At 36.6% G+C, this 12384-nt stretch overlaps 3 long non-coding RNA genes across 5 annotated transcripts in view; 1 reads left to right on the forward strand and 2 right to left on the reverse strand.

Annotated features, from left to right (window-relative positions):
• The window catches only part of LOC145735657 (uncharacterized), a 261472-nt gene that overhangs the window by 88855 nt on the left and 160233 nt on the right, over nucleotides 1–12384 (reverse strand). The window lies entirely within an intron of this gene.
• LOC145735693 (uncharacterized) lies at nucleotides 9006–9901 on the reverse strand. Its single transcript, XR_014179741.1, has 3 exons — nucleotides 9588–9901; nucleotides 9145–9441; nucleotides 9006–9084 (listed from the first exon to the last, which is right to left on the reverse strand). It is a non-coding gene; the product is annotated as an uncharacterized LOC145735693 (long non-coding RNA).
• On the forward strand, nucleotides 9829–10518 carry LOC145735694 (uncharacterized). 2 transcript variants are annotated; one of them, XR_014179743.1, is made up of 3 exons: nucleotides 9829–9961; nucleotides 10025–10179; nucleotides 10235–10518. It is a non-coding gene; the product is annotated as an uncharacterized LOC145735694 (long non-coding RNA). The 2 variants fall into 2 exon arrangements; XR_014179742.1 differs by lacking the exon at nucleotides 9829–9961 and having other exon boundaries at nucleotides 10012–10179.

The following is a 12384-nucleotide window of genomic DNA, read 5'->3' on the forward strand; positions in this document are numbered from 1 at the left end:
CTGACAGCAACCGGTTATACGTTATCCTGGAAATTTGCGTATTAGTTGCTTTAATCGTTTACCTTAATTCCGTTTATAGGATCGTCTCATTACGATGTACAATAAATTGTACAGATTTCTAGCAGACTGACTACGACTACTTTTTGAAACAAATATTGAACTGCTGAATAATTCAAGTTACCAGCCCGATAAAGTCAAAATGCTCGTACAGATCACCAAGTGCATGCGCAAACATATTTTTTGACTATTGGGAAAGCATAATGCAGGACCCTCTTGTACTTGTTAACCGATCTGTATTAACAGGAGATTTTAATATAAGCTGGAAGTCAGACAGCGCAAATAAAAGAAGATTGCAAGCCTTAAGTAGAGATGCTGGGTTCAAACAAGTTGTAACGAATGCTACCCGACTAAGTCTTAACACTGAGTCAATTATAGATTTACTTTTTACAAATGATTATTACAATCTTAGAGAATCCACTTGTGACTTTCCACAAATCTCAGATCACGTGACTATAGGATTTTTACTTACGTGTAAAAGCCATTCTAAAAAGACCATCACCAAAGAAATTAGAAACTTAAGCAATGATAACATGGACCAAATAAAAGGTGAATTGATAACCAAGAACTGGAACTATACGTCTACGAACGTGAATGAACTGTATTCTAGCTTTTTGATCAATATTCAGGAGGCGACAGATAAAATAGCACCTGTAAAAACCATAACCGTTAGCAAGACACCGTGTTTAACACAAAATATACGAATCGCACAACAAGAACGAGATAATGCTTATAAAAGGTTCAAACTGACAAGAAGTGAAGAAGATTGGAATGATTATAAGCAGAAAAGAAATAGAATGGTTACTGCTATTAGAAGCGAAAAGACAGTGTTTTATGAAGAAAATATAGACAGGTGCAAAGGTAACAGTAAGAAAATGTGGCGAACCCTTAAAGACTTAGTGGGTAGTAGGAAGAACGATGAACTTATATTTGACGTCAGTTTTCAAGGCAATGCTGAAGACTTGGAAGAAAAATTCAATCGTTTTTATGCGAGCAGTATAAGGGAAATTGCAGAAACTATACCAAATCAAACAGCAAAGTTTACCATCAGGGCTGATGCGGGATCCAGTGACATCACATTATCGAATTTCAATTCCATTAATTTGTCACAATTAAAACGGATAGTGACTAATTTAAAAAACAAGTCTATTTCTGATGAGATATGTGATATAACATTTTTAAAGAATGTTTTTGATCAAGTTGGATATCCACTACTTCATCTGGTTAACACTTCACTCTCCACTGGGATGGTCCCATCAGATGCGAAGATTAGTGTAATTGTGCCAATACCTAAAGTATCAAATCCTTCAAAACCGGAAGAGTTTAGACCTATTAACCTGCTGCCGGTGATTGATAAAGTTTTGGAGACAGTGGTGTGTCGGCAGCTTCGTGAGTATTTCGAGGGACATAATCTTATTTTTTCGGGTCAGTCGGGATTTCGTGAGCGCCATTCATGTGAGTCCGCGCTGCAGAACATTTGTACAAGATGGAGAAAAGGCATAAGTGACGGTAACATCATTGTTAGTGTATTTATAGATCTCAAGCGTGCATTTGAGACTATAAGTCGAGAAAATTTATTGAGAAAATTAGAAACATAGTAGTGTATCGTCAGTAGCACTTGAGTGGTTCAAGAATTATTTGCATGATCGATTTCATAAGACTAAAGTGAAAGGTATACTTTCTGGGTGTGTCAGGAGTGACATTGGAGTTCCCCAGGGAAGCATATTAGGGCCCCTGTTATTTATCATTTACGTCAACGATCTTCATACAATTCTTGAGAAGTCACAACTAAACTTATTTGCGGACGACACGCTGCTCTCAGTATCAGGGACAAACTTATGTAGGATTGTAAATGACATGAACTCGGAATTAGCAATGTTGTATAATTGGCTAGGTGTAAATCGACTTAAACTAAATTCTGAAAAAACTAAATACATGGTACTAGGTAATAAATCTGTTTGTAAGCAGTTTGGTGAAGGGAACTTTAATTTTTTCATTGATGTAACTAAAATTGAAATGGTAAATGAGATGAAATATTTAGGAATAATTATTGACTCTCAACTGAGATTCTCAGCACATGTTGACTTTATATGTAAAAAGATTGGCAAAAAAATTGGATTTTTTTATAGGGTGGCCCAAAATTTGGGCTATTGGGGAAAGTTATTAGTATATAACACTATTGTTTTTCCACACTTTAATTATTGTAGTTCCTTGCCTTTGGCATGTAATAAGGAGGAAATTAATAGGCTACAGCTATTACAAAACAGGGCAATGCGCGTAATTCTTGGTTGTGATAAACATGCACCAATCAACTTGATGTTAAGCTCCTTAGGTTGGCTCTCCATAACCCAGAGTATCGAAGTTTCAAATATTGTGATTATTTTTAAAATCAAGAATAATTTAATGCCATCGTATCTAAACGACTATTTGGTTACCAGGTCTGAGAGGCACTTATATAACATTCGCTCAGGAAATGACTTTGATATCCAGTTTGCAAGAAGCACATATCTGCAGAAGCAATTGTTTGGTGATGGCCTTCGTTTGTATAATGCTCTGCCGGCTGAGTTAAAGAATGTACAGAGCGTTAAATTATTTACAAAAAAATTAAAAATGTTTTATTTAAATAAATAAAAATGTTTTTTCCTTAAGATGTCGTAGCGCTAAGTAACAACTCTGTAAATAATGTATACTAGCCAAGTGCTAAAATAAATACGTTTTATTATACTCCTATATCAACTCTTCTATACCTTACCTATTACCACAGTATAGCCAGTATACAGTAAGGACACTTGCGTCGGCATCGAAACGTGACCATTCTTTGCCCCGCGCCCATGTCAGGCCAGTTTCAGGCGGAGCCTAGTACACGGTGAATCGGCGACGTGCCGCTGCGTTTCGTAGAGTATATTTAACCTATTGATATCGGGTGGCTTTGTTTTGTGTTTGTCATAACTTTTAACTAATACTATTTGAATTATAAATAATAATGCCTGGTGACTACTGTTCAGTACCAATTTGTCATTCCCATCGTGGAAAAGAAAACATTTCGTTTTTCCGGTTTCCCAAAGATGAATTGAGGTAATATATAATAATGTCATATTTTGAAAATGGTGTAACACATTATGTATTTTTATAGATGCGAACAGTGGAAAATAAAACTGAGGTTTACCGGAAATCACCCGTTTTCAAAACTTACACCAGAACAATGTCACACAAGGTTAATTGTGTGTTCTTTACATTTTTCGACAAAAAGTTTCACGAATTCACTACATAATCGCTTACTTAATAGAGCGATTCCAACTTTATTAGTTTCCGGACAATCTGCAGCAATAGATGCTAATTTACTTCCCAACATAAGTAGTGAACAAAGGGCACATAACAATATGTGCGACTTGGGAATTCAAACCAACATAGTGTTCTATGAAGATCAATCTACCCAAACACAAATCACGACAAAATTAGGTAATGAACAACTTTTTATATGAAATTTATTTAGCTTTTAATTTTTTTCAAATAGAGTAGTTTATCTCCGTAACTATACAGGGTGTCTCTTTCGCATCTTAAAAACCCTTGGGTAGTGGATTTGAAAGTAATAGGTTACAAAAAATACATTATATTTTTAAAAAATTAATTTATATTTGAGCACCCTGATCTCGAAAAATGAGCAATTTCGGACTAAGGTAAGTTGCTTTAAATCGGCTTATTTTGATGTCAGGAATATTGTCACGAATAACATAAGTTGCACCATGTTCCGTTACCTAGGCTGGCCCCGGTCTCCCCCAGTACACTGCCGAATCAGCGAGACCGGCAAATTGGGGTCATGAGATGAGTATTTAATCAGCGTCTCAAGCCATCGAAGATTACTGGTCTCTGGGTCGGTCTATCGAGCATCAGTCCGAACTTCCTAGTGCCCGGACGGCTCGATACCTTCTTGGAAATCCAGGCTGAACAGACTAGAGTCCTTACGCAACCCAGTGGTGACCGTCGGGACTCTTGACCCTTTCAGTACCTAAAGTAAGTCCTTTAGGGCGTGTCGGTCATAGGGGCTCCCTGCTTGTATCGAGCGGGTTTCGCTTGGCGACACTTCAAGGGGGGCTTGCTGTGCCTAAAGTAAATCCTTCGGGCTTGTCGGACATAGGGGTTCCCTGCTCGTATCGAGCGGGTTCCGCTTGGCGGCACATCAGAAGGCCTTACGCACACTCACACACACCCACGCACCCCCTCGTAGAGAGTGTTCCATGGGCGTCCCGCCTGTAGCGGTACTAGCGGCCCTCTTAATCTGGGGGTAAGATTTAGTTAGGCATCATCTTCAGTATAAAAATAAAGGAGACATACTTGAGCTACGTTTGTTGTTTCTCTTCCTGCGCTACCCCCAAAACGTGACAATATGTCATTGAATTTTGTACAGACCTTTTAGAGACACCCTGTATAAAATGAAAGGAAATATTTTTTGGCATTCAAACATTTTTTTTTAGATATGGATAGTCAAACGGCTGATTTATATCGGCTTCAACTCCCAGAAAAATGAAGCTAAGAAAGTCCATCCAGGAATTACAAAAACTTGCAGATGAAAATATTAGGCGATTAGACGAGAAAATGACTATGTGTGATGTAGAAACATTTATAGATGAAAATTATTCTGAGGAATCATCAAAGTTTCTAAAAAGTCAATTTTGTCTTTTAAATAAGACTTCTAAAAGTTCTAGATACACAGACAACTTCAAGCAATTTTCGAAAGTATACCGTTTACCAACTGTAAGAACTCTAAATCGTTTTACACGACCGTGGGAAATTAATCCTGGATTTAACGACTTTGTTTTCAAAATAATGTAATTACGAGTTGAACACTTTGACAGTAATGCTAAAAATTGAATTGTATGCTTAGATGAAATATCGTTAAAATGTAACCTATTTTATGACATTTCAAAAGATACAGTTATTGGTTTTGAAGAAGGCGTGGATTATAGACAGGCAAATCTTGTTGGATCTGCTTTGGTTTTAATGGTGAGAGGTATATCAAGTCAATGGAAACAACCAGTAGCCTACTTTCTATATAAAACATCTCCTAAATCACAAGAAGTTAAAAATATATTATTTGAAACCATACGAAAATTAAACTCTACAGGTCTTAATGTTTTAGGAGTCGTTTCTGATCAAGGATGAAATTTCTATAATCTTGTTAAAACAGTATTAAATTTAACTCCAGATAACCCATGCTTTTCAGTTGACAACAAAGAAATAGTTTATATTTTTGATGTACCTCACTTATTAAAATCAACAAGAAACAATTTTTTTCAACATAAATTTCTTTCAAGCGTTGGAGTAACTAGTAAACAATATCTTCAAAAAATATATGACATTGATGTAACAAAAAATATTCGGTTAATGCCTAAACTGACTAACGCACATATTTTCCCAAGCGCGTTTCAGAAAATAAAAGTAAAATTAGCCGCTCAGGTATTTAGTTGGTCAGTTACTACAGCTATGTCCAGCTTATATAGATTTTAATATTTTGTCAGAATCTGCTACCGCCACTGTGAATTTTATTAAAAATATGAATAGTTTGTTTGACATTTTAAATTCGGCGTCGCTTCTAAATATTGCTGTTTTCAAAGGTACTGAAGAACAAGTTTTATTTTTAAATCAAATGGCAGAACACTTTAAAACGTTGAGAGTTGAAAATGTCCAAGGCAAAGACATTACAAAACAAATGAAATTCCTTTTTGGATGGCAGTTAACCATTAAGTCTGTTTTAATATTATTTTTAGTTACTTAAGACTAATAACTATACCTTTTTGATGACCAGAAATTTGAACCAAGACTGTTTGGAGAATTTTTTTGGTCAAATTCGGAATTGCTGTGGAAATCCAAAAAAATCCGACGTCAATTCAATTTTGTAGAGCTTTTAAAAAACTGTTTTCATTAAAATATTTCCACCAAAGCGATGGGTTTAATTGCATGAAAGATATTAATGAAACATTGTTGCATCTGACCAATGCTCCAATTTTATTAAGTTTTCAGCAGGAATTTAGCAAATCTGAGTCAAATAAAGTACCACTTCCAGTATTTGTCAATGATTATAAGAATTTAACTTCACCTGAAGGAAATGCCCTAATATATGTAACGGGTTATCTGTTAAAAAAGACTTATATTAAACACCAATGCGATTTTTGTATGAATTTGAGTGACACTGATAGTTTGGGAGAGCCGGAGACTTTATTTTTACAATGAAAGGCATTTAACTCTGAAAAGCACAAATTTGGAGGACTAGTTGTCCCACCAAAAAGCATTGTAGAATTTGTTGCGGTCTTAGAAAGTATATTTGTACAAAATTTTGAAAAACTTGCTGCTCAGCCATTTGTTGGATATAAATTAAAATCACAATTTCTTCAAGTACCGTTTAAACATCCATGTGATCAATTTCCTTTGGATTATTTTATTGCATTGTATACAAGAGTACGAATTTACTTCACATTGAAGTTTGCTAATCGGAATATTAATATTTGCAAGATGAACAAAAAAAATGCAAAACTTATGATTTTGCAACATTTGTAAATATTTAACATAATAATTAGTTATATTTTTAAATTAAACTTCTGTTATGTTATAACTGATTTAGTTTCTGTTTATTTGTAACACAGTGGTTATTATATTATATATTTAATATACCTATTATTTATTTATTGGCTTGTACTTACTATTTTAATCATTCAACTGAACATTTTTTTAACACACATATTAATTTAACAACAACAGCCGAACAAAAACCGTAAAACGTGCATTAAGCAAAATAGTTTTTAAAAGTTTTTTAAAAGTAGTTTTAGACTCGCAGCGCGCGACAAATTTTGACCCTCGTAAACCAAGAGATAATTGGTAGGCGGAGCAAACGGCGGCATGCCATTGAGGGCCCGACTTCAAAGGAAAATCCGAGAGTATCTTTACTGTATACTGGCTATACTGTGCTATTACTGAGCACTACGAGGACGTACTACAGTGAATTCAACGTGCGAGAAAAGTTCATCGATGGAATTTATTTGCACGAGAGCCGTCATATATCTAGTCAACGAACGACCCACATGCGAAATAGATTTAAAAATGGCAAGGGATCGTAGGGTACCCAGCAGATGCGACACGAAAACCATAAAATCGGAAATCGAAATGTGGCATCCGTTGGCACCCAACCAGTGGTTATACATCGTGAGCCAGAATACCATAGGAACCATAAATTGCGACTCTAATCCACAAGTCCATGATATCAGCTTACAAGGCGTTGGAATGTTCATGTTACAACCTAGATGCAAATGCTATACTACATCGACATTATTAACATCCACTTCCAATCTGACCGGAAATTACTCCAATTATATACCGACTATCGACATCACCAAAGACAATTGCTGCATAATGGAACAAGACTACCTAGCAACAGAAGAAATGGAGCCGATTAGACTCTCAAACTTGAACTTAAATAAATAAATAAATAAAATGCCTTTATTTCAACAACAATAAGTTAACAGAAATGTGTTGAAATACGTCAAATGGTTGCGTCAAAACGTCAAAACTGACACAAAGAACATTTACAGTACAATTATTACTTAAAATAAACTTAGATAGATGCAGAATAATGAAAACAAATACATATAAAATTAACACAAGACAGACAGCATAAGCGTGCACTGCTAGACCGAAAGTACCTCTTTCATTTTTATTATTATTTTTTATTTTCTAAATTATTTTCCATCAGAGTCCAGAAACTCCTGCAGTGAATACGGTTCAACATCACATAGGTACTTCTTTAAAGAGTTTTTGAAAGCCTGAATCGAGTTAATCTCCTTTATCCTTGCAGGCAGTTTATTGTATATGCTTATCATTGAGTACATGCAGTTGGTTTCAGTCAATGTTAATCGATGTTTAGGACAATTGTACAAGCGGTATTTATTGCGAGTACCATGTTCATGTGTGATGGCTGATAAAGAAAAACATCTAGGATGCTTCTTGAGGAACATTAGGCACTCGAGCACATATATGGCTGGAACAGTCAAAAACCCGTTCTGTCGAAAAAAAAACTTGAACGAGTTACGTCATGCTCAGAGTAAAATTCAACAATTTGACGATGAGCTAACTCAAAGGATTAACCAACCTCTGTATGTCGTTAAATCCAAATGGTACAACGTTCTCTTTGGACTAATAACTGCAGATGCAATAATCTTTTCATTTTGCTGGTGTTGCTGCCGAAAATGTCGATGGCCATTAATCTCTTGGTTAACGCGGATGTGTCGTGGTTCCAACTGTAACCCCTTAACCCCTTAGTGTGCATTAACATCCATAACAACATCAGTCATAGCAGTTTAGGATCTGATTCATAACATCAACCCGAAGAGTACCTTAAAACGATCGCCGATTCCAACCCCGAGGGAATCGTTGATGATGACGTCTCCCGAAGACCATGAATACGAAGTGCCCATCGAATTAGATAAACTAAGTGAAAGTCTAGACTCAAGTGTAAAAAGTGCGCAAAGGAATCTCAGAGGAAAAGCGTTTAAACTGTAATTATCGCAAAAAAGTTATATTATAATCATCTTATAATAATGTCCTCACAAAAAAAAAAAGGAAAAAAAAGAAAATTCTACTATTTTATATATTATTTGTTATATACATTTATATACATTACCTTTTACCATTACTAATATTATCATTTTTATTATTGTATACTTTTTTAACTTACCTCTTTCTTTTACTTTTATTTTACCTCTATTTAATGGAACTTATACAAAATAATTTTATATACACATTCTTAGGTATATTTTATAGTTCTATAATTTTTACTTTATACCATATAGGTATTTAAATTAATAGAATTTTGCATGTTTAGCTAATAAAAAGATCGTAAAGTAGTAGTCCATATTCACACAGTGGAGTAGTGAGTATAAGTGAAATCAAAACTCAGAGTCGATCTCCACAAATATTTATTAAAAAGGCTGTTAATTTCCTAACATGTTTCGGGTGTATTCAGACACCCATCTTCAGAGGCTGTAAGTTATACAGTGTGTTAATTAAAAACTTTTAAAAACTAAGGATATGGAAGCCTACCTTAACTAGATCACTAGTCTGCTGACTGTCATTCTAAAAGGGGGGACAGCTGAACCCAAATGTACCAAGGTGGTTTTTTATTCTGCACGGGGGAAAAAACCTTGATCAAAAACCCAGTTCTGGTATAGAGGTGACAGGTTGCTCCGTTTTTTATTCTCAAAGGGGAAAAAAACTTAATCAAAACCCAGTGTTGATGTCAAAAAGTGAAGTTACTAGCTCAGTTTTTATTCTTTAAGGGGAAAAAACTTTTTAATCAAAACCCGAAGAAGTTGAATGATGTAAAAACTGCATGTCTATCTGTAATAAAAAGCATGAGTAGAAATAGGATGTCCTGAAGGGGTGTATATGTAATGGGGGGAGATAAATTAAGGTCAAAAGATAAAATGAAGATAAGTCAAAAAGGGGGGTAAGTCAAAAAGGGGGGGCTAAACTGCATATCTTACCTGAGGAGACCAAATGGACACGAAAGGGACGTCACACAACAAAAAACCGCGGTGGACACTCACAAGTTCAACATTAAACAAATTAAAATGAGGGCGACTTTCCCTTTGTCACTGTGGAGGTGTGACCGTGCAGGGCAACATGGCTTGGGTGCAGCAGGACATGGAGTGGCCAAAATGGCTTCCAACCCACGCCAAGGGCAGGTTGCAGGAAGCGGAAGTCTAGGGGGCAGCAACATATTGCCAAATTCGAAAAAACCGAAAAACCAAATCCCCTAGAGAACTGAAAAGGTCAAAAACCCCCAGAGCCGGACATGACAGACAGCTGACAGCAGACAATACATGTGTGATCGGTCCACTCATCAAAACAATACAGTGTAAACAAATAAAGTTAGGTTAAATTAGCACTTAACACTAATTATCCTACGGCCTAATTATAGGTTTTACAAATAATACAATGGTTAATCAACAAATGAAAGCAAAGAAAGAAAAAACCAAAATTAAAATTAGATTAACATTAAGCAATGAGCAACCTTCAACCTGGGGACACAGAAGCACAGATTAAACACCGTTCTTGAGCACAGGCGAAGCAAACGTAAGTATCAAACAGTGGGTATTGATTAAGGGTAAATGGGGGGAATCTAATGTAGGGGGGCGGGAAAGTCTGGGAAACTAGAAATTGAGGGATCTGAAGAAAGGAGTGGAGCTATGTCTAAGCTGGTCATTAAGGCAGACCACCCTATCGTTGGATGAAGCCTTGTGGATTTCAAGGACCTCCAGAAGGTCCAGCAGATTGCCTTTTCCACAGAAATGGAGGGGCTTAAAGCCCTCATCAACGTTGAAAGTATGGTTATTAAGGCGAAGGTGGCGTGAAAATAGTGATTTCATGTAGCTAGTGTTCAAATTTGGGTTGTTAATAAATTTTTCAAACTCTCTCTTGTGTTCATGTATTCGAGTTGCAAATTTTCTACCTGTTTGACCAACGTAGACAGCTTCACAGTTGGCTGTGCAGCAAGAGAGCTGGTAAACACCAGATTTATTAAGGAGCGGGGTTGGATCTTTGGAGTTGACAAGGAAACGGGATGCAGAGTGTGATACTTTAAAGCAGATGGAGATGCCATAGGACTTGAACAGGGACTTGAAACCAAGAGAAAAAGGCCCCAAGTAAGGTATTGAGAAGTATCTAGTCTCAGTGTCATGCTCTCCAATTGTGAGCCTTTTGTTGACAAATTTCTTGAAGTGGTTGTAGTAGATTTTGTTAACTAAACTAGGAGGGAAACCATTGTTGGTAGCCACCGTTCTGATCCATGAAAGTTCCTTGTTAAAGCTGGGCTCCAGCAGGGGTATGCTAAACAATCTGTGGAAAAAGCAGTTCAAGGAGGCAGTCTTTTGAGAAAAGGGGTGATTAGAGGAGAAAGGGATGATACTATCTGTGCTAGTGGGTTTGTGGTATATTGAGAACTCAATTCTGTTGTCTACTCTGGAAATCAAAATGTCGAGAAAGGGCAGTGATTGTGAAGACTCTAGTTCCATAGTGAACGTAATAGAATTATGCAGGGTATTAAGAAAGTCAAAGAATTGGTGGAGCTCAGGCAAAGTGCCATTAAAGATGCAAAAGATGTCGTCTACATATCTCTTGTAGAAAAGAATTTTGGAGAATAGAGGGGATTTATCAAGGGATGATTCAATGTTTGACATAAAGATTTCGGATAAGAGAGGAGAGAGACCAGAGCCCATTGCTAGACCGTCCTTTTGAGCGTAAAATCTGTCTTTAAATTGGAAAAAGTTTTGATCGATGACAAGTGAAACCAGGGCAATTATGTCATTAATGACAGGTGGAGCGAGATTACCGGGATGGGAGAGGATATTTTCTAGAAGGGGGATGCATTGTGTGGGGGGTATACTGGGAAACAAACTGGACACGTCAAAAGAGACCATAAGGGCTGTAGATGGAATGTTAATGTCTTTGAGTAGACCGCAAAGTTCTGTAGAATTTTTAATGGCGTATTTACTCTTAAAGTTAGAAGTAAGTAAAATAAAATTGTTCAACCATTCCGCTAGGCGGTGACATGGTGAGCCACAAAAGGAGACCACAGGTCTGATTGGAGTGTTCAGCTTGTGGATTTTAGGTAGTCCATAGAGTTTAGGAACAGAAGGATTGACAGGGAGGAGTCTATATTTGTTGCAGTTCAAAGAAGAGAGGGTAGTTTGTTACAAACAACCAACTCAAACAAACTACCCTCTCTTCTTTGAACTGCAACAAATATAGACTCCTCCCTGTCAATCCTTCTGTTCCTAAACTCTATGGACTACCTAAAATCCACAAGCTGAACACTCCAATCAGACCTGTGGTCTCCTTTTGTGGCTCACCATGTCACCGCCTAGCGGAATGGTTGAACAATTTTATTTTACTTACTTCTAACTTTAAGAGTAAATACGCCATTAAAAATTCTACAGAACTTTGCGGTCTACTCAAAGACATTAACATTCCATCTACAGCCCTTATGGTCTCTTTTGACGTGTCCAGTTTGTTTCCCAGTATACCCCCCACACAATGCATCCCCCTTCTAGAAAATATCCTCTCCCATCCCGGTAATCTCGCTCCACCTGTCATTAATGACATAATTGCCCTGGTTTCACTTGTCATCGATCAAAACTTTTTCCAATTTAAAGACAGATTTTACGCTCAAAAGGACGGTCTAGCAATGGGCTCTGGTCTCTCTCCTCTCTTATCCGAAATCTTTATGTCAAACATTGAATCATCCCTTGATAAATCCCCTCTATTCTCCAAAATTCTTTT

Source organism: Ips typographus, linkage group LG11 (assembly GCF_016097725.1).
Source record: "Ips typographus isolate SLU linkage group LG11, UJ_Ityp_2.0, whole genome shotgun sequence".
Classification (NCBI taxonomy): Eukaryota; Metazoa; Arthropoda; class Insecta; order Coleoptera; family Curculionidae; genus Ips; species Ips typographus.